The 22,725-nt window shown below is 43.0% G+C and overlaps 1 protein-coding gene across 6 annotated transcripts in view; it reads right to left on the minus strand.

The window, feature by feature from the left end:
• The window catches only part of SMURF2 (SMAD specific E3 ubiquitin protein ligase 2), a 54,977-nt gene that overhangs the window by 31,228 nt on the left and 1,024 nt on the right, over positions 1–22,725 (minus strand). The gene's annotated exons all lie outside the window — the stretch shown is intronic.

Below are 22,725 nucleotides of genomic sequence, written 5' to 3' on the forward strand. Positions count from 1 at the left end.
TATTCACCACAAAGTTACCATCTTCTGGGCAGCTAAAACAGTAAGTATGCCTTCTGAATATTTTTATTTTTTATTTATTTTTAACTCCTTCATCTACACTCAAAACCTCATTTCTCTTGAGTGAGTACTGGCAGGAGCATGCTCACTGTGCTTCCAGGAAACACTCTGTGACGTCACACTGCAGGAAGTTGCCAGCTTTCGGCACATTGGCTGAATGATGAAATGAGCTCAGTGTCACAGGAGCTTCAGATCACACCAACAGCTAAATGAATTCATGCTTACAGCATCTGTCAGGAAGTGTAAGACCGGGAGGGAGGGGCGCTGTGCTACAGTCAGTTTTTCCAAAATTGCTGTGTTAATAACTGTAAGCAGCAATTAAGACTTTAACGCTGACTGTACTAATGATTCCAGATTTTTCAAACCGGCATGACAGTTCCACTTAATCTGAATCTGGCCGATAATGTAATATGGATCGGACGCCTCTCCTTTCTGAAAGACTAATCGTAGCCAAGAGAATAGTTACGCGTTCCATGTAGAACAGACCAACACTCGATAGGTAGCAGTGTAAACAATTTATCTCAAGCTAGAAATACATAACATTAGTTCTACTATAAATCCGTAAGTTTAATTCTCCAAGACAACTGAAGTCATTCCTCCGAATCACCTAAACCCCACTAGATAAGTATCGCCAGGGTAATTACCAGCGAGGCCACGCCGCTTTACGACAGGACATCCCACCTCTGACCACCACCAAAAGTCAGCAGTGTCCTGTGAAAATCAGGACTGCTTCAGGTATGACAAAAAGTAAGAGAAACAGGTCATCATAAAACCCACATAGAATTAGGCCGATCAGATCTGTGAATGCGCTATATATTTTCAAGAGGAACCAAGAACATAACTGTTCAGAATATGGCTACAAATGGGAAAATCTTCTGCATCTGTGTTCAGTGATCATAAGTGATGACCAAAAGCTAGATTTACTAAACTGCGGGTTAGAAAAAGTGGAGATGTTGACTATAGCACCCAATCAGATTCTAGCTGTCATTTTGCAACCAATCAGATTCTAGCTGTCATTTTGTAGAATGTACTCAATAAATGAAAACTAGAATCTGATTGGTTGCTATAGGCAACATCTCCACTTTTTGAAACCCGTAGTTTAGTAAATATACCCCTAAGACTGCAATAAAGGAGCGATGCGAAGCCTTCAGCCGATGACCACACATACACGCACCATTGCAGCCACTGTCTAATCAGACAAAATAAACATCTGGGCACACAATCGGAATGGTCAAATTAATCAAAGACAATAGAGTTGGCCAGAGACATGTGCCAGACAAATTAATTAAACAGATCTTCCCATGTGGGCAGCTAAAAGTACTTTCATACTCCTGCTCCTATGTGACAAATATAAGCCAGCGTCCAGGAGATGCCTATATGTATAATACACAATACTATGGCACAGTTTGAAACATATTAATGCCTTCTCTTCTAGAAGGGAGAACACACAGCAGCTGTACAAGTTGGGGTCAGCCTGGAAGTATAGTCAGGCGGGCACAATGCTCAGCTGTGGCCCTGAGACAATCTCAATATTTTCTGCTGTCTAGAAAACACATCTCTTCCTCCTCCATACAACAGCTGCATTCCAGGAACGGAGGATCCGCGCACAGTGCCTTTCTGAGGGTGCCGAAAAACAAAACCAGATTGAACACATGGCAGTGCCAACAGGGCCTGTATCCGTACCTATAAGATTGTATTCACAGGTCCACAGAGAACCACCACACTGGGACTGAAAGCAGACCACTGGGCACACATATATTCACAGCTACAACTCCAGAAAAACACAACAGTCATGTGCGTGTAGAATGTTGTGTTTTGTTCAGAAGGCGTGAGTGTAGTTTATGAAAACAAGTATCTGCCTGGTGCCCTGGAAGCTGGAACTGCAAATTTCACATCCCGTTTTGCTATAAATTTGCAAGTTTTAATATAAATATTACGAAAAAACATGCAAAAAGACAAAAACAAAAAAACACTCTTTGCTCATACAGCTCATAGATATTGCTGGTCTTCTTCGCTATGTAGGAGATGGTGGCTTATTATCACCATTCACCTATAATAACTCTGCGCAGACTTTACTTTAGCACCAAGGAAATCAATAAGCACATATGGGTATAAATAAAGTTCAGTTTAAAAAAGAAAAAAAAGAAAAAAGAAAAGAAAGGTAAGTGATGCTTTGTGCCATCTCTGCTGCTTCTTAGCAGGCTTTGCTTACATTTTTTTGAAATTAAAGGTTCTAAATAAATCTATAGCCAGTCCCTCTCCACAACGCAGTACACAGAGCAGAGAACAACACGAGGCGAGCGTAGGAAACCTCTGCAGCTGTCTAACTACAAGGCCCAGCATGCCCCTATGCTGACCATGCATGTTGGGATTGGCAATCACACAACAGTGGTAAAGTCACATGTAGTCCTATTGTGGCCTAGGTAAAAGTGGGCAGCTAACACACTGGGCCTAATAGAAAAGAGGGCCTGGGTGAGGCTGCATTTTCTGCTAGTAGCTACAGCCCAAATGATCCCCAAATACTACTCTTCATATACATGATCCTAGCGTTTCTAAGTGTCCATACAGTATTACTGTAATGGCAGTTCTTCAATCATGCCCTAAATATGTCTTGTGGGACATTTGCATCATTGGGTGCACCTCTTCCCTGGCACCTAAATTTCAAATCATTCACTCCAGCCCTAGTATCCTTTGCTGTCTTACAGCAGGGCTGATAGAACACTCATTAGAATGCAGCGTATCTAGGAACCAGTTAGATCACAGAGGCAGCGCTTTTATGTCTCTGTTACTTAGGCTGCATTCTCATGAACACAGGATAAAAAATGGCTGCCTGCGGTGTTAGTGGACACAAGGTGCACTTAAAAAGAAAACTATAAAAAGCATACAGAACTGTATGAAAAATAACTGATCTTGGCCATTTAGATCATTTCATTTTGTTTAGAAGAAGCAACCCCATGAGGTTGTGTTCATCATAAATCACTGTGGCTGGCTACAAGAGGAATGTTGCCATTTAACATTTTCCCTTTCTTTGTTTCTTCGGGCTGCTATTAATACTTTATAATTGTGCTCAGTGTCTTGGACTACCATGGCGACCGCCTGACACATGATGTAGTGAGCAAAGGGTTGTAGAAAGACATCTAAGTAAAATGACTATCAGACCTATGCGCCAAAAAGGTACTTAACTTGCTACTTAAGGCTAGGTACACAGAGAAATTTTCCGACCGACGTGTTATCTCAAACGATTGAACCTACGACAAAGTCCGATCAGTCTGACGATTCATACATACACACTGACAGGATTTACTTTCAGATCTGTGCTCTTCATCTGATCCTCTAGTCTTCAGAGAATGACAGCACAACATTCATTCATTCTTGTCACACTGATTAAAGCCGCCCTGTTATAGCTATACACATGTCCTAACGAATTTCGTTAGCTTCTGTGACTTTCAAATGAAACATTCCGTCTCAGAACGAACAAATGAATTATTCCTTCTACAGCACTCTCTACATTTATTCACCGGGACATTCGCTAGCACTGCCTGAAAAGAGCCTGACTCTGTAAACTCTATGGAGATCGTCAGCATGAGTGTATACACACTACATGATTGGTCGGAAAATATTAAACAGTACAACCAACCAAATGAAACCATGATCTGCAGTTTGGGACAACATTAGATCATCACGTCACTATACACACTTACCCACCTCCGACCGAACGGTCGGATGGCGGCTGATGGAGGTTTTTCGTGCAATCATCGGGTCAGTGTGTACCTAGCCTAAAGGACAAAAAAAAAATCTAGGTGGGATTGGGGCTTTAAATTAGTCTTCACAACCTTGTTTTGCAAATAGAACCGATAAAAGCTCTCCACACAGCAGCATAAGTAAGCTGACTATGTAAATTAAACGTTCTTCCCTCATGACATATTGTAGCTTTCAAATAACATTTATTCATGCATACGCACAACCTTAAAAGTTCATCCCCCTTAAATGGCGAACTCATTCTATACACAGTGATATATTGTGGGCTGAACCAACATTCAGCCTATAAAATCATTAGGAACAAGTAACATGACTGAGCCACAAAGTCCCTCGTGCTCAGGAATATTACTAGTTCTTATTAAGTTGGTAGGCTGAAGATTTCTTCAGCTCACAAAGGTTGCCACAACTGCGAGAAGGCAATGCTTACACTTTAATAGCAGTTTTATAAGTATCTAACAGAAAAGCAAAGGAATCCAAGACAAGACAACCTGTGATTGACAGCTGCAACAGACGAGTCTCCAGTGTGTATATCATTGCCCAAAGCCTTTCCACAACCCGTCTACACACAAAATAACAGCCCACTAACTTCTGGCACAGAAAACTAGAGACTCCTGTAGGTGTACAATACATTATTTACAATATTCTGAATGAAGGGCTGCGGAGAAGCCAACAATCCCTCCATGAACTGAATGAGAGTTGAGTTTTTGGAGGTTACCAGTCAGTGTTAACAGGTTAGGGTAACTTTGCTGAAGGAGCAACATAAGGAGAGAGGACAGAGATTTACGTAGCCGAGAGACCCACGGCTCGGCACAGAGCACTGAACACGAACAAAGATGGGCGTGCGAGTGTCACTGTTCACTAAATAAGCTTACTGTTACAAAAGCCAAAACACGGTGACGAATTGGTACGTTACGCAGAAGGCTTTCAACACACTGCATGTTTTGCCAATGTGAACACAGCTTTCCTAGGGGTAAAGGCCGAAGTTACAGCAAGCCAAGAGAGATCTCTTAGAGGGAGCCACAATTATAAGTGGGGAGTGACCAGCCTACCTCTGATTCCTAAACTCTCCCTACCCAGATGTGCAAGAATACAACAGACAAGGTCAATAGTATAGCAGGTCTCTTAAACAGCAAAATTAACTTGGGCAGGGGGCTCCCCGCTGCGCCCAGCAATGAACTTGGCCAGGGGGGCTCTCCGCTGAGCCCGGCAATGAACTTGGCCAGGGGGGGCTCTCCGCTGAGCCCGGCAATGAACTTGGCCAGGGGGGGCTCTCCGCTGAGCCCGGCAATGAACTTGGCCAGGGGGGGCTCTCCGCTGAGCCCGGCAATGAACTTGGCCAGGGGGGGCTCTCCGCTGAGCCCGGCAATGAACTTGGCCAGGGGGGGCTCTCCGCTGAGCCCGGCAATGAACTTGGCCAGGGGGGCTCTCCGCTGAGCCCGGCAATGAACTTGGCCAGGGGGGGGCTCTCCGCTGAGCCCGGCAATGAACTTGGCCAGGGGGGGCTCTCCGCTGAGCCCGGCAATGAACTTGGCCAGGGGGGCTCTCCGCTGAGCCCGGCAATGAACTTGGCCAGGGGGGCTCTCCGCTGAGCCCGGCAATGAACTTAACCAGGGGGGCTCTGCGCTGAGCCCGGCAATGAACTTGGCCAGGGGGGCTCTGCTACATCCGGCAATGAACTTGGCATGGGGGGGCTCTACGCTGCGCCCGGCAATGAACTTGGCCAGGGGGGCTCTCCGCTGAGCCCGGCAATGAACTTGGGCAAGGGGGGCTCTCCGCTGAGCCCGGCAATGAACTTGGGCAAGGGGGGCTCTCCGCTGCGCCCGGCAATAACCTTGGGCAAGGGGGGCTCTCCGCTGAGCCCGGCAATGAACTTGGGCAAGGGGGGCTCTCCGCTGAGCCCGGCAATGAACTTGGGCAAGGGGGGCTCTCCGCTGAGCCCGGCAATGAACTTGGCATGGGGGGGGCTCTACGCTGCGCCCGGCAATAACCTTGGGCAAGGGGGGCTCTCCGCTGCGCACGACAACATGCTAAATTATCCACTGTTGAGTCAGAATGCAGAAATTTGATGCTAAATGAGACCATTCTGTAGGCAGATGCCAGCAGCTCGGATTAGGAGGAGAGAAATGTGTGTGGTAGTAAAGACGTTTCATTCACAGGCAATTATAGGCCAGAAATTAGTATCTGATAGATTCAGATAAGAATCCCAATGAAAGACCACTTTATGTATATGTGAAGGCTTTCTGTCCCAGGCGCTCAGTGCATGACGACTAACTATTCCCCTCCACTCCCTGCTCAATCACACAAGGGCATTATTAATGGTAACCCTAGCCCGTCTGAATTACTACATTAGTACCTTCAAATCACTAACTTACTGGCTTGTACATACCTTTCAGCTATATTTCTAAATATATCGCTTTATCTTTCTGGTTTCCTCCTCTGCTTTTCCATCATGTCTTTAGATCATCTGGCAGAGATGTTCATTTCTATTGCCTGAGTTTATAACACAACTCTGCATTGGACACACCTGTATCCAGAGAGTGGCTTTGTGTTGTAATCCAGGGCAATGGAAAATCAACATAGCTGCTCGATATAAACACATGACTAAAAAGCACAGAAAAAAAAAAAAAAAGCATTGCATTTGGTAAAATCAGCGCAAGGGCATATACAAGACAATCAATTAAAGTGAGCTGTTAAAACATCTAGCTTCCTGCTGTTCTGTACAAGATGAACAATCCCAGACAGAGGTTGGAGGTTCTGCTAGAACACACGGACTTCTCTCCCCACCTAGATATAGAGCGTTCTCCCCATAAGGCAAGTTACACCTGAGCCCATTCCTGCTACAACTGGGAAGACTGATGAAATCGATCCTATAGACTTGTGGCAGTGCAGGAGACATTTGCAGTTATTCTGAACACATAAGCACTTCGTAGTGCTGTTAGCGTTTGCAACTATCGTCACCTTTATGAAAAAGATTTAACACATTATTTTGAGAGCGCACTGTGCAGTCTATGGGAGAAATGCAGGAGAGAGTTTCAGATACCAGTCGGTGCGGCTGGATAGACAATGGCCCAACCACACTAATGATGCTCCGTCAAACTGGAAAGAGAGTGGCCATTCCCATTTGGTTCCTAGACCCACGGTATTTGCTCCATAAGTGATAAGGCACCTAGGTGCTGTATTAACACTTGCCACAGCTTTAGACTTATTACTTGCCTTTATTAATGGGCAGCACGGTGGCTCGGTGGTTAGCACTTCTGCCTCACAGCACTGGGGTCATGAGTTTGATTCCAGACCATGGCCTTATCTGTGTGGAGTTTGTATGTTCTCCCCGTGTTTGCGTGGGTTTCCTCCGATTTCCTCCCACACTCCAAAAACATACTGGCAGGTTAACTGGCCGCTATTAAATTGCCCCAAGTCTCTCTCGGTCCGATAGGGGATTTAGATTGTAAGCTCCAATGGGGCAGGGACTGATGTGAGCGAGTTCTCTGTACAGCGCTGCGGAATTAGTGGCGCTATATAAATAAATGATGATGATGATGAATAGCCATCAATAAACGTGCAAATTATACACGAGTGTCACGTCATTTCCAACACACATTTACTAAAAGCAAGCTCTGGAAACTGCAGTGTAATGTTCTTTGTGTGGTTTTCAGACCAAGCCGCTACAGCCACACACCAGACATGCGGAAGGTACTTTGTGATCTCTTATTTTCTTATACAGGAATATTCCATTCAACAGTTTTCCCTGACATTGCAGAAAAAGTTCTGAGAATGCTCTGTAAGACTATTATTAGCAGCCTTGTTATCCCTGTTTAATCAACAAGACCCATCCCCAGTCAATCATCAGTGGACAACTGTACCTACTAGACCTGCATTGCAAGAGCCCAATACAACTACTGCGTTTTTTGGATGACTTTTCAAGCATAGTATATAGCAAATCGCCCCAACCCCAAAAAAAACAAAAACTAAATAAAACCATCTAGGTAGTGCAAAAAATTAAAATAAACAATGTGTTAACCATAAATTAAATACGGGCCATGCACAGAAAGGCTGAAGAGCTATCAGTGTGTAGGGAGTTCCACTGTCTGCCTTGCAGAGTGGGAGGGAGAGGAGGGGAAAGGCTCCGGACTGATGCTCAGGATGGAAATATTTGCCATACCAGACTGCTGATTACAGGCTAAAAAACCAAAAGGAAAAGTAAGAGAGGCGACTGCAGTTTTGCTGAGAGAAGGGAGGAGGAGGGGGAGGGGGAGCTTTGTACATGTAATTCCTAGAATTCAGGAGAAGAGGGGGGTGTTTACCAGCTAGGCAGCCAGCTGGACTGGGGCAGAGGTAAGTGCTGGACATAGAGAGGCCCAATCACGGCATACATTCAGACTGACCGTACAGGTGTATCCCAGGAACAGCTTTACCCAATGTGTTCTGGACTATATGGGACAATAAAACCAAATATTAACTCTGTGCGTGTGTTAGGGAATTTAGACTGCAAGCCCCAATGGGGCAGGGACTGATGTGAGTGAGTTCTCTGTACAGCGCTGTGGAATTAGTGGCGCTATATAAATAAATGGTGACGATGACGATAATGAAAATACAGTAAACTTATGTAGGATTTAAGCGCCGGCCAACGCAGTACGTACAGCAGAATTTTTTTGCGGACACACCTGACTTTGAGGATTCTCTAACACTCTTACTCATGTGTTCAAAACACGCAAACCACATGTAAGGGACAGCCATGACCGCAACAAGGCGGCGTTTGTATGTATGATCACTGGTTTATTAGGACAAAAGACTGTGCCCGCTCAACATCCCTCCAGATAGGACTGCCCTGATCAATGAAGACAGACAGCGATCTGCTAAGGCTCACTACAAACGCTGCCTTTCAATGGACCGTTAACAGCCCTGTCTTTATTAACTACCCCTTGTGTATTGCTTTGGTACAGGACCGTCCATTGAATCCCCGTGTTAACGGATTCCTGACTGCCCCGTTAAATAGGATGAAAAGCGCAGACTTAGCCTAGGCTGTTAGGACGGCCAGCATGTAATACTGGTGGCACCTTATGAGATATCTGCAGATCCTGGTGTAACAAGCAGCACGCACCTTATGTCCATTTAAATCTCACACCCTTCTCTGCTCCAGCTACATGTCTAACAGTATAGTCCATTGGCTGGAATCCCTGAGGAATGGTCCCCACCAAAGTGATACACTGGGGGAAACAATTAACAAATGTTTTTGTTGAAAAAAACCAAAAACAAATTACAAAATCCATTTTACTAATCAAGAACAAGATTTCCTATTAAATGGAAAACACAAATAAGATAGAATTGTTGCACTGAACCAGGGAGACAAGTAAATACACAGTAAAACACAGTTACAAAGTAATATTGCTGCAGGCACCAGGTGACAGGTAAGGAGGGACCGACAGATCGCCCATCAAACCTATCACTATAACTCACAACCACTGGTGTACAAGGAGAACAGCCACCTATGGAGGGGTACAGGGGCAGGTTTAACCCTCCCCCACCCTCAATTTTGGTTGATAGAGTAACGGGAAGCAGTGTGCATGGTCACTGAAGCAGTTAAGCAGTTATTAAAACATTCAGACATTATCACCCAGCCAAACATACCACAATAGCTTGTTCATCACTGTGATTAACATCGGAAATCAGCAATTCATGGAGCGGTTTAGAGGGGGGAGGCAGTTAACCCTTATTTAATCACGTTCTCAACTGAAAATAATTTAATGATACAAAGTATTGGTAGATTAAATGTTGGTATTAAGTATTGGTAGATTAAATGGATTCCTCTGGGCAACCCCATGTGTGATCTATTTGCACTTAGGGGCGTTTATAAATGTAATTTGCAGGAATATTCAGTAGAAAGCCATAATGATAAATCAGGGAGCACAGGAAGCTGCAGGACATTAGCACAGCAGTTGCAAAATGTACCTATCATTTATGAGGGATGAAAACCAGGGACGGTCCTAAACCAGGTCAGACCCGGCATGTAACAAAGGGAGCCAACACTTAAATGCACTTTCATCCCACTGTGCACACAACCTAACCTAATGTACATGGCTTTCAATCAAATAAAACTACATTCAAAATTAAAAATTGGCTACAGCATGAAAACTGGGACATCGGCGTGAAAATGGCTGTTTCAACTAAACCTTTAGATGTATGACAGTCAATAGCCGTTTTAGGAGGATAAAGATGTAAATAAATTTCAGAATTTTCCCCGTCACGTTACCCTATTATTCCAAGCAATAGATGCCGACAGCACCAGCAAACTGACAGAACAGTATATAGACTATGCAGCATGAAACTGGCTACATGAATGAATGGACAAAGACAACCAAATCAACCAAGATCTGACAGTCGCCCAGCTCTACCATCTGGATCATTTCCAGGCTTACCATGGCCTTACCAATGAACCTCCTTACTCCAGTCATACACTACATTTAAAAAAAGGAAAAAAAAAAAAAACTCATGCATCCTAGTGTCCCTTTACAATAATGGTGAAAACATCTTACCTATATACTTAACATTTTAATTTGTACCTTCCAATTTAGAAATCACATGAAACACTCAGCATAATGAAAATCTAATACTATAGTAAAATTAATTTTTACACAAGTAGATCAGTTTTCAAGGGGGTTGTAGCGCTGCGACCTTCCTCTTATAATATTATCTACATTACCCAGCTATACAGATTAGCATGGATAATGCGTGATCCATATATACAGCCAAGGTTTTCCCATAGGGCATTTTAGTAATTTGCATCTCCAGCTAGTGGGGGAATTAGCTTGTTTTGCTGCATCCTATGGGCTTTTGTTGGACACAAGTCCTCCCTTGGGTCTTTAACCCATCCAATAATTGTATAATTCCAGGATCTGAAGGGTCCTACTTTGTAAAAGGGGCCCGATGGCTGCAGCAACAGGGCGGCTCAGGACCAAACTGCTAATGACTGACGGGGAGCAGAGATGGTCTTCTTCCTCTGACTGCAGACGTTACATTTGTTTAGACTCCGTCTTAAACATCAGCTTCACAGCATTGTTTCAGCACAGACAAAGCACTTCCGGACAGCTCCTCCTGCTCTGCCGGCCAGGAGGAGACACAGGGGGAGAAGGGGATAGAGAGAGGAAAAGCCACTAGGAAGAGTTGTGATTACATTTCCTAACACTCTGGTGCCACAGTGCAGGGACCACAATATGATGGATAAACAGTCTCTGGGATCTCAGATATAAAATGCACACACATATTACCAATGTTAGTCTGGACCAAAACCTGCAAGTAGACTGGGATATTTCCAGCTCTCAACTTTCAATTTCACGTGTTTGTAGGTCATTGATTTACTTGAACCAGAGCCCATATTAAATTGGAACCTGTAAATGTCCCAAAATCACATATCAGTCTATATGCTCCATGTTGTGAGATTTATTTCCTTTAAAGTGGGGTACATGCTTGTGTGTAGCTAAATACATAACGGGGAGAATATCCCCCAATACTCAGCAACTACAAATATGTTACTCATTTTATTAATGCCATAAATACGGCATGTCACTTTAAAATACAGGAACACTTTTATAGAACATATTTAGTACACAATAAGTGCAAGTTAGCACACCCATGGCAAGGCAGTAACCACAATATTATTTATGTACATAATGGATTGCACAGCATGTTCACATTTAATTACACCTCATCTGTTTAGTGAACAGTTTTCCCATATACTACTGACTGCTGTAACCTCAATGAATTAAGTGAGAACAAAGAGGGGGTAGATCAGGTGCAGGACAGGGCAGGATGAGCGAGGAGAAGGAGGAGGTAGATGAGGTGCAGGGCAGGAGGATGAGCGAGGAGAAAGAGGAGGTAGCTCAGGTGCAGGACAGGGCAGGAGGATGAGCGAGGATAAAGAGGGGGTAGATCAGGTGCAGGACAGGGCAGGAGGATGAGCGAGGATAAAGAGGGGGTAGATCAGGCGCAGGGCAGGAGGATGAGCGAGGAGAGAGAGGAGGTAGATCAGGTGCAGGACAGGGCAGAAGGATGTGCGAGGATAAAGAGGGGGTAGATCAGGTGCAGGGCAGGAGGATGAGCGAGGAGAAAGAGGAGGTAGATCAGGTGCAGGACAGGGCAGGAGGAAGAGGGAGGAGAAAGAGTGGGTAGATCAGGCGCAGGGCAGGAGGATGAGCGAGGAGGAGGAAGTAGATCAGGTGCAGGACAGGGCAGGAGGATGAGTGAGGAGAGAGAGTGGGTAGATCAGGCGCAGGGCAGGAGGATGAGCGAGGAGGAGGAAATAGATCAGGTACAGGACAGGGCAGGAGGATGAGTGAGGAGAGAGAGGAGAGAGAGGAGGTAGATCAGGTGCAGGACAGGGCAGGAGGATGAGTGAGGAGTAGGAGGAGGTAGATCAGGTACAGGACAGGGCAGGATGATGAGTGAGGAGAAAGAGGAGGTAGATCAGGTGCAGGATAGGGCAGGATGATGAGTGAGGAGAGAGAGGAGGTAGATCAGGTACAGGACAGGGCAGGAGGATGAGTGAGGAGAGAGAGGAAGTAGATCAGGTGCAGGACAGGAGGATGAGCGAGGAGAGAGGAGGTAGATCAGATGCAGGACAGGGCAGGATGATGAGTGAGGAGTAGGAGGAGGTAGATCAGGTACAGGACAGGGCAGGATGATGAGTGAGGAGAGAGAGGAGGTAGGACAGGGCAGGATTATGAGTGAGGAGAGAGGAGGTAGATCAGGTGCAGGGCAGGAGGATGAGTGAGGAGTAGGAGGAGGTAGATCAGGTACAGGACAGGGCAGGATGATGAGTGAGGAGAAAGAGGAGGTAGATCAGGTGCAGGATAGGACAGGAGGATGAGCGAGGATAAAGAGGGGGTAGATCAGGTGCAGGACAGGATGAATTTGGTGACAAATACAGAGACCAGAATTATATACAATGTAGACAGAAGTATGTTCTGACAAATCATTTCTGTACGGTTTCTCTCCCTACCTAATTGTAAATATTATACTCCATTCAGAAAAGCAAAATCTAACGGTGATTAATATAAATCACAGAAAAGCACAGCCATCGCTGCTACTTGCTATGTGTGCGCCGTACCCAGAGCCAGGAAACCTTCCCTCCACTCTCTCTTCATTCAGAGACGGTGAATCATTTCCCATTTGGCCGAGTTCCTGCCTCTGGGGGCTGCATTCTGCAAGGCATCTTCTTGTAAGTGGACTTGTAATTCACTACACCTGACGGGCCGGCGGGGAAAGTTTATTTATATGTGTGCACTTGTGTCAGCTGAAAGACTAGACGCCGTCCTGTTTGCGAGACATATCTTGCAGAAAAAGCAGGTGTTCCAGTTATATGTCAGTGATAAGCAAAGTGATTTTTAAACACGTCAAATACACTAATTAATTATTATGCTATCCCAATTGTAGAGCGCTACAGAATTTTGCTGGCGCTACATAAATAAATGTTGATGATGTACATTATAGCGGGCGGACAGGTCAGCAGCATCATAATTAAACCAGTTCCTTTTCCTATGAAACCACTAGTTGGTCAAACTTCTCCAAAGTACATTTTAAGTATCTGTACGCGCGTTAAATAAACATAGATTGCCTCTACACCACCAATATTAAGAAACAAAGTGGCGCAAGAAAACAAAACAAATCTCTTGCCCTATTTTTCAGCTGTCGTCACTTGCTCTCTTAATAAAAAAAAACCTATTTGTGCCAAATTTATGCAGGACAAAAGGCTTTCTCCCGCATTCTTACCTCTAACCTCTTCTCAAACACACTCCAGGGACCAGCTGGAATTTAAACAGTCTTGGCAAATCCATTATTGCTCACAATTAAGGAGTGTCTGTGGCAAATGGTTTTTCTCTTAATGCGGCTAATGCAGTAATTAAAGCTTTCTTCTGTGCAATTAACATTTTATTATATATATTTAAAATGCAGAAAAAGTTAGCAGGAGAAAAATAGAGTTGTAGAAAAAGCCTGTTATGTTATTTTTCCGAAATCAGGATTTGCGCATTTTTTTTTTGGTGCTCTGGGGCGACTGGAAGAAGTTTTGAGTAGAGCAAGGAAACATCTGAGCAGGAATGTGGCACAGTGTCTACTTAATCATGTCATGACATTGAAAGATATTTTGTGATTCAAAGGGGAAGCATAAAAGCATTAAAACAGAAAATCACAGTGGGGTTAGTCAGCCAGGGATGAAAGACATCACCAAATATGTGTAGTGAATGATAAAGACCAGAAATTACTGCAATTACAGCTTACACAACGCTACCATAGCCATCACATACGTTGTGCTGCATTCATCTTGCCAACTACAACTCCCCTTATCCCTCTGCCGGTCATGTGACAGTCACATGACCGGCAAATAGCTAACCATACATATTTTTTTTTAAACAAGCGTTTCCCTCTCAATTGTGACTTCTGTTCACCAAGTGTATTTAAGTGTCATAACCCATGTGTCACATGCTGGAGGGGCATCCTGGGACTTGTAGTTCCTCACGTGCTGGGGAGCCACAGGCTGTCTACCTCTGTTTTAACAGGTACGCAAACACACCGTAGTTCCCTCGTCCAAATATTACAACTATAGTTATAGCATCATGTTTGACAGATCAAGACCAGGGCACGAGTCTTATGAAGCGCATGCGAGCGCTCACAGATGTAATACCGAAGCGGAGCTTAATAAAGAGATAATCTGAAAGAAATATTACGTGAACAGAAGAAGGGACCAAAGTCTCTTGACACTGGAGAAGTTCTACCAGCCTTCTTTCCAAAAGAAGAAGAGGGTATCGCACAACAATATACCATGTAAGGGTACTAACATTCATGGGGAAGCAGATAAATTGTTTTATTGTGTGCACAGTCAGCACAAGTCCGGCATTTTTAGAGACAGGGCTAAGTGACTTTTCTTGGACAAGAGTGGGCACCAAGTATGGAGTAGTTGACACATCAAGTGAGCGACTGCTTTGGCCAAGTGGCTCCAGTGAGTCTTCAGTAACGGCAGACTACTTGGAGCAAGCAAAGCCATCCAGTCACAAATATATATATATAAGAATTATATTTCAGTCGAAAATTTATCTTTGTTGCATTCAAGTAAAAAGAAGGCATCATCCATAACAGAAAGTAACCACACAATGCCAATTCCTAGGGCCGCCACACACAGATAAGCAGGGAAATTTGTAAGCAAGACATCGCAGGATCCAAAACACAAGGATCCCCAGCTAGAGAATGAGACACATAAGCAGGGCAGATCCACACTCACAATGGTCTACCTAAATCTAGTTTCATTTACATATAAGACTAATACAGACAAAGTGAAAAGTTGCACATATATCAAGAATTTCTTACAACTGTAGAGATTGATAAGGCTTGAGCAGAGGGGATGACTTTTTCTTATGTGCACCCAAATGTGTCATTAAAGTACACACATTTCCTTAAATGTTCTTATTCTAAACAAAGCTTCATTTTTTTTAAAGTTGGTTTATAGCAACAACAACAAAACTGAAAAAAAAAAATTTAAAAAAATGGTTAAAGTCATTTTTAAATGTGACTAAATGAGATTTCATTTTAGGAGTGGCAGATTTTCTCTTCGTTTTGGAGTAATGTGAAACCACAACTGCTTCATGTATTTAAAGATTCGTCATCACCACCATTTATTTATATAGCGCCACTGATTCCGCAGCGCTGTACAGAGAACTCACATCAGTCCCTGCACCATTGGAGCTTACAGTCTAAATTCCCTAACATACACAGACACACAGACTAGGGTCAATTTTGATAGCAGTCAATTAACCTACTAGTATGTTTTTGGAGTGTGGAAGGAAACCGGAGCACCTGGAGCAAACCCACGCAAACATGGGGAGAACATACAAACTCCACACAGATAAGGCCATGGTCGGGAATTGAACTCATGACCCCCAGTGCTGTGAGGCAGAAGTGCTAACCACTGAGCCACCGTAAGATTGCTCACTAAATGTATTTTTTTTCTTTATGGGGTTCATTCACCACCTTTCACATTGAACAGTATTATTCTTAATTTTGCCATTAATGAGTACCCCCTACAACCCAGGGAATGGCGGATAACGGGAAGCAATAACTCCCAGTCAGATACGTAACAAGGATACGTGTAATGTCAAACTTCGCCAGATCTGTCATGTTATGGGAAAGTGTACACATGTATTTGTGAATGCTACATGATGTCTTCTTTTACTGGAACAACTTGTGTTTTCGTTTTAATAGTCCTTAAGAGGCGGCCGTGTCAAATATTCGCTAGAGTCTTTTATGAAAGAGGGAATCAACTCTGCCTATTTGAAAAAGAAAACACAAGGCCATAGCTAAATATTGTATTTGGCTGCAGAATTCCGTGCACCATAGCTGGGCGCTAGCAACAAGATTGTGGCCTGGACTTACTTCAAACAAGGTCCTGTCATCTTTCCACTCCATCAACACAATGTTTTCCATTTCCATTAAACCGTCCCAAAAAAACACTAATTGAATCCAGACGGTGTGACCGCTCGCTGAATGTCACATTTGGGGGGCTTGTCAGTCCCGTGCAAGATTCAACGTTTCCACTTTCACAGAACGAATGGATGGAGTTTTGGTGCAATACCAATAAATAACAGAGCGGATACATAATACAAAAACAACAACAAGTTTACAAGTCTAATATACAGGTCAATTTAGGATTGTGTCTGCTATTTGTACCCCCCTATGACCTCTCTCACATATTCCTCCTCACCAACTTAGACCCCAAGTATTGTGAGAGGATCATCAAACCTCAATAAGACTGACAAAAAAAAACAAGAAAAGCGATTACGGAGAACAGAAGACAAACAATGGCAACTGCACTGGAAGGCAAGCAACCATGAAAACAAAGACCTATAAATATATCTTCTGCGTTCATGTGTAAGTATTTATACTGGACAGTTACAAAAGAGTAACTAAAAGTCACAGTGCTTCATCTTTGGAAACACTGCATGCTATATTCCAGTGGGGCCATATGACACCACTCTAAACCTAAAATAGAGGTTCATCCAATGTCAAAGGACATCTTGACACTTTCCGATAAAGCAGCAGTCCTCAAACCAGAATATTGAAGATAATATTATATGTGAGCTTACCTAACACAACGCAAGATACCTGTGTTATCAGACATTGTATTGGCTCCCGGTAGTGATACTGGATGGAAGTCTAGTGTGCACAGGGATACAAAATACAAAGCTTCCCCCAACATACTTATCCCAAAATATTTTCAGTTTTGCAATGCGCTTGGATCATTGTATCTGTGTATGCTCTTTAACATAAAGTGCCTCGTATTTTAGGGTTAACGATCTAAGTGTAAAGGACATGAGAAACAATTCCTATGACTGCCATGGCCAGCCAGCTCACAGAGATAGCTGGAGGGCTGCCAGAGCCCAGAATCTGTGCTAGACTGAAGAGGAAGCCGTTTTGCTGAGCAATTTTTTGTGCGAGGGCCTAGTGCAAACGTCACTTTAACCCCGTTTCTGCCGGAGCATCCTGCCATCCCCCACACAGCGATGGTATTTAGTCCCTTGGCACAGAAAAGGTTGTATGATGTCTTTTCAACTAAAAAAGGAAAAAATAGGACCGATTATAAAAAGATTTTTTCTTTCTACACACAAAACATCTGGGAGACAGACAGTCTGCTAGATCCATCTGCAAAATACAGTCCGACTCCGAGGGCGGGGGGGGGGGGGGGGGGAGCGGGTTAGGGGGGAGTAATGCATACTGGGCAAATATATGGGATAGGTGTAATTATCACATATGCATGGATTTCTCCTGAACAGACACACAAATTTCATGTGCTATATGACTTTTAACCCTGCATTTGTCTCAAGAGCTTGTGGATCGAAATGAGAGCGGGATCAAAGACAGCAGATGTGTGACTGGCATATTGTTGGCAAAAATGCCCTGTGTGGCAGCTGTGTTCAGTGGTCAGATGTCAGCGATACGTGCTGTAGAGCCAGAGGTTTACCTCCAGGGAGGTAGTGACCACCACCCAGGTGAGAGGGAGGGTCTGGCCGAATTGGATCAATGACATGGACAGAAATAGCAGATAATATGGTTGGACATTGACCACAATCTGACAACACCTTACGGCCATATAGCACGTGATCATTAGGCAGATCTGGCTTCTTATATAAAACCCTGCCCTCTTCTACTCATACTTGAGGAATATATTTAATTTCCTGGGTTTATAGGTCTTTAAAGTGCAACACACACACACAAACTGTTTTATGGACCAAACCAAACTTCATGAGATCACAGCTCCTCGTTTCACTAGGAATCCGCGACATCGCTCAAACATCTTCATTGTGTGCAGACAGCAGATGATTAGCACAGCGGCCAGCACAAAAAAGGTGGACATTATGCTGGACCCCGTGGCTGGCACTGGCTGGGGAATGCTCAGATAAAGGACACGGAATGGTGGTTACTCAACTTACAGCTGGTCTATTACAGGACAAAGATCCTGAGACGATGACGGCAGGGCACAAGAGATGCAGTATTTATCATTCAGTATGAAGCCCCCTCCCCTCCTGCCACCATTGTGTATTTCCAGAAAATAATGACGCTTTCATACTTTTACACCTTTATAGCGCTCAGCTTTGCTAAATGCCGAGCGATAGGCTTCTAAAATACAAGTCTGCACGTTGGACACTCACTCGTGGAAGTCAGATACCAGCTTCAGAAGAGGAAGCGAAGCTAACAGCACATGTTGAAACTAAGAGACCTGGCTCCCTACTAAATGGCCCCACAGCAATTATACAACTTGTTCACTGCTGACTGCTATTACACAAGACTTGTCAGTGTAACCCATTCACTGCCTGCGCCACTTCAGTGATCAGACTTGATTATATAACCCATTCACTGCTGGGATCCTAGGAGTGAGACAAGCGATACCAGTTTAACTCACGCACTGCCGACACCTCCGCAATTATATAAGCCATACCAGCTTAACCTAGCATGATGGCAGGACTTCAATGACAGGCCCCATCAGCTTAGCCTTTTCAGTGCCCACGACACCTGAATTAACCAAACCCTGTCCACTTAACCATTCATCACTGGCACCTCCTCAATAATGGCAAGCCTTGCTAGATTATCCAATTCACTGCCGACAAGATAGCACCAATCCTGTTAAAAATGCCATACCAGTTTAACCTATATCAGTGTTGGCTAACCTGTGACACTCCAGGTGTTGTGAAACTACAAGCCCCAGTATGCTTGGCCAGTAGATAACTAGCCGATAGCTGGCAGAGCATGCTGGGACTTGTAGTTTCACAACACCTGGAGTGTCACAGGTTAGCCATCACTGACCTATATGCTACAATTTAAATAGTAGCAATTTAAGCAAAAAAAACTATGAGCCAGATAGTTTTACAGGACTGTTAACCAATCAAAGCAATGTTTAATTTAGCCTTCATTTTTTTTTTTCTGTTACAAAAATTTTATGGCAGAAAATTGTATTGTTAATTAATAAAAATATTCATGTTCCGTCAAATTAGGCCGTGAGTGATCATCTTTCATACAGTCACAGCTGATCTAAGACACCAACATGAACTGAACAGGTCATGCCAGATTAACTCCTGCACTGCCAACACCCTTTCAATGTAGTCTCTCTCACTCCATTTAACCCATCCACCGACACCCAGACGTTACCCCGTATCCAGTAGTACACCAGGAATGTCGGACACTTGAATTCGGTTCCTGTTAACCCACTTCCTTCCAGAGGACACAATCCACGCCCACCAAGAGCAACAGAAACTGGGATTACTACAGCACAGGAGCGTGACACTGGAATCCACAACAAAGGCTTGTTTTCACAGCTGAATAGTTCAGTCTACATACCTCAAGGAATAGAGATTCCAGGCCAGGCTCACACATAATACACACACATGATACACACACACACACACACACACACACACACACACAACAGGTATCGCTAGACAGCATTACCTCCTGTGACTAACCCTAAATCCCGGAGACCCAGAAACCAGTAAAGTGTTACATGACCAATTTATTACTTATTCTATACTGTCACAGACAACATACATGATTAATCAGCCAAGGGCTAACGATCAAAAAATGCTTTGCATTTGGAAGTGGTTTTCCTGTGCTGGTTTCTCTGTAACTCAGACTGACAGATGGTCTCCGCCACTCGTGTACAGGTTGCCTGTAATAGAACCATTTCTGGCAACTGCAGACTGCAGTCATCTTTTGCAACAGTAGACAGCAAGTTGTAATCTTATCACACAAAGAAAAGAGGACAGGTAAAAGGCCTTACTCACAATGAAGCCAGCCATCTTGTGGGGTGACAATATTTCTGCTTATTAATTCACAGATTTAATTTACAGAAATATATAATCGCTCACATCAGTCCCTGCCCCGATGGAGCTTACAATCTATATTCTCTACCACACAAATACACAGACACTAGGGTTAATTTGGACAAATTTCCAATTAACCTACTAATGTTTTTTGGAGTGTGAACGGAACTCCACGCAAACACATGGAGAATATAAAAAATCCACAGCCCTGGTTGGAATAAAGCCCAGTGCTGTGAGGTAGCAATGTTAACCACATTGCCACACACTGGGACTATCCAACAAACACACTGTAAAGTCATACTTTTAGGAACCCATAAACCATTATTTCTGGCATGCTATAAAGAAATATGTGAAGAAACTAAAATGTTCCCCAAAGACGCAAAACATAGTTGATTGTGTTTCATAATCTGGAATGAATGTGTACAATAAAAATGAAACAAAACAAATTGTCAACTACACAGCTTTCACTGCTATAGCAGAAATATATAAAGCGATTTCTTTCAACCCTTCCCTTCAATAAATGTGTTCCTCCCCGACAATAAGGAAAATCATTCCATATTTCATTGCATTGGGTGAATATTGTAATGTTCACACAGGAAGAAGCAAAAGGAGTTTCGCAGTAATGTCTGCGATGAGCATCGTCTAACAAGAATTCTCTTAACATTTTTAGATATAAAACAACTTCAAGTTTACATTCCATAACTCAATTACTCCACAAGTCACTTAAGTCTTGTTCAATAAATTAAACCAGGCTAAGCTTTCTTTCTATATGCACCATGGATGTATATCAGTCTACATATATTGAGTAACCCATTTTATACGAGGTGAGCAACTAATCAACTGAGTACCCAATAGCAATTGTTCTCCAAAACATGTTTTGCTGTCAGTGTTGTAGTGTAACTATTTCTACACGGGTCAGACAACGGTCTCAGGCTGCAGCTAAATAAGATTAAAAAAAAAATAAAAAAAAGACAGATTTATTTATGTAAAAGTATAAAATTAATGGTATTTACCTTGGTGGCTGTTGCAATAATGCTCACAAAGTGCAATATTTGCCTTTTAAATCTAAATATCAAGGGCGTCATTTCAGTTGCTGCCTCGGGCTACAATGGCTAGACACACTATTAGGGTCACCTCCAAATATACTTGGAAAACAAGCCACGTTATCTATATTGTGTGCCTGAAAATGATAGCAGCTGGTGAAGCAAATGTTTTAATGTAGTAAATACAAAACAATGTATAAGACAGTATTAGAAATATCTAAATCTCAGTTTACTTTGGAAAATAAATGGGAAAAAAAAAAGATGCAACGTTGGTTATGAAGTTCTTATCCAGAGACCTGAAACGAAACAAAGGACATGACCCACTGCTACAAAATATACACTGTTTCTGTATACTTTAAGTTGGTGACATGCACCCTGAGATTTCATTGTACAAAACAAACTTTTAGTACAAGTACTGTTTCATGTAAGGTGCCCTAAGGACACCAAATTGTTGGCAAAAAACAAATAGAGGCTTAGAAATTTTCAACCAGCTGTTATCAATAAATTTACCAGATCGGACCATGTAACTAATTGGTCAATTCAATCAAACCAATTGTTTAACTGAGCATGTACCATGTACCTAAAATCATAATTTGTAACAACAATTGTTGTTTCCGGACAAACCATCTGGTGTTCCAGATTTTGCAGTAAGCAGATCTCTGTTACTCAAGGGTGCAGGATGCCTAGCAAAATAAAAGGCCCAAAGTTTCCTGTTGGAAAGGCAACAAATGGCAGCTTGAACCATCAAGTAAATGGGGAACTAGTCACAATTAAGTGACTAGTTCCCCATAAGCAACGCTTATAACTTTTCCAAATTCTTGCTATTGTGTTACGTTATACGGTTTTATATCTACTGGCATTTAAGCAGTTTCATACGCTATACCTACAGTATTTATACTACTCCAGATAATATACAGTCTAACTGATGTACAGTATATATTAACATATGCACCAGAGGCATGGGTGGAAGCAACTAGACAGCACATTGGAGTCCGAAAAATCAAAACCAAATAATTAAATTTAATTGGATAACAGGTGGTAGTAGCTGTATACTCTAAATGAGCTACTTATTTGAGGAGGCAGCTTATTACAATAGATTTTAAGGTGTATATATGTTTTTGATAGCATAGTATGGAGATTACAATATAATACATCCTGATCAATGATGTCTAAATGTGACAATTTGGAATAAATACATCTATTATTACAGTCTATGGGATAGAATAGAAGTTGAAATTGCATTAGGACCACAAAACAAGATTCCCTAGTACTAGAACCTACAATGGAGTAGTATGGCACAATAATTGATCTTTTAACTGGACACCCCAAGTGTATCAAATTGCCTCCCTATATATCTAACATTTACAGTAAACATACAAAGCTCTGTACATTGAATACACTATATTAAACATGCAAACAGCAAAAGGAGACGCTATACTGTAATACTTAATAAGTTGAGAGGCTACAACGTTAGTTCTCAAATGGGGGCACTTGGGGTCACAGCATCACTTGTT

Source organism: Mixophyes fleayi, chromosome 6 (assembly GCF_038048845.1).
Source record: "Mixophyes fleayi isolate aMixFle1 chromosome 6, aMixFle1.hap1, whole genome shotgun sequence".
In the NCBI taxonomy this organism is placed as follows: domain Eukaryota; kingdom Metazoa; phylum Chordata; class Amphibia; order Anura; family Limnodynastidae; genus Mixophyes; species Mixophyes fleayi.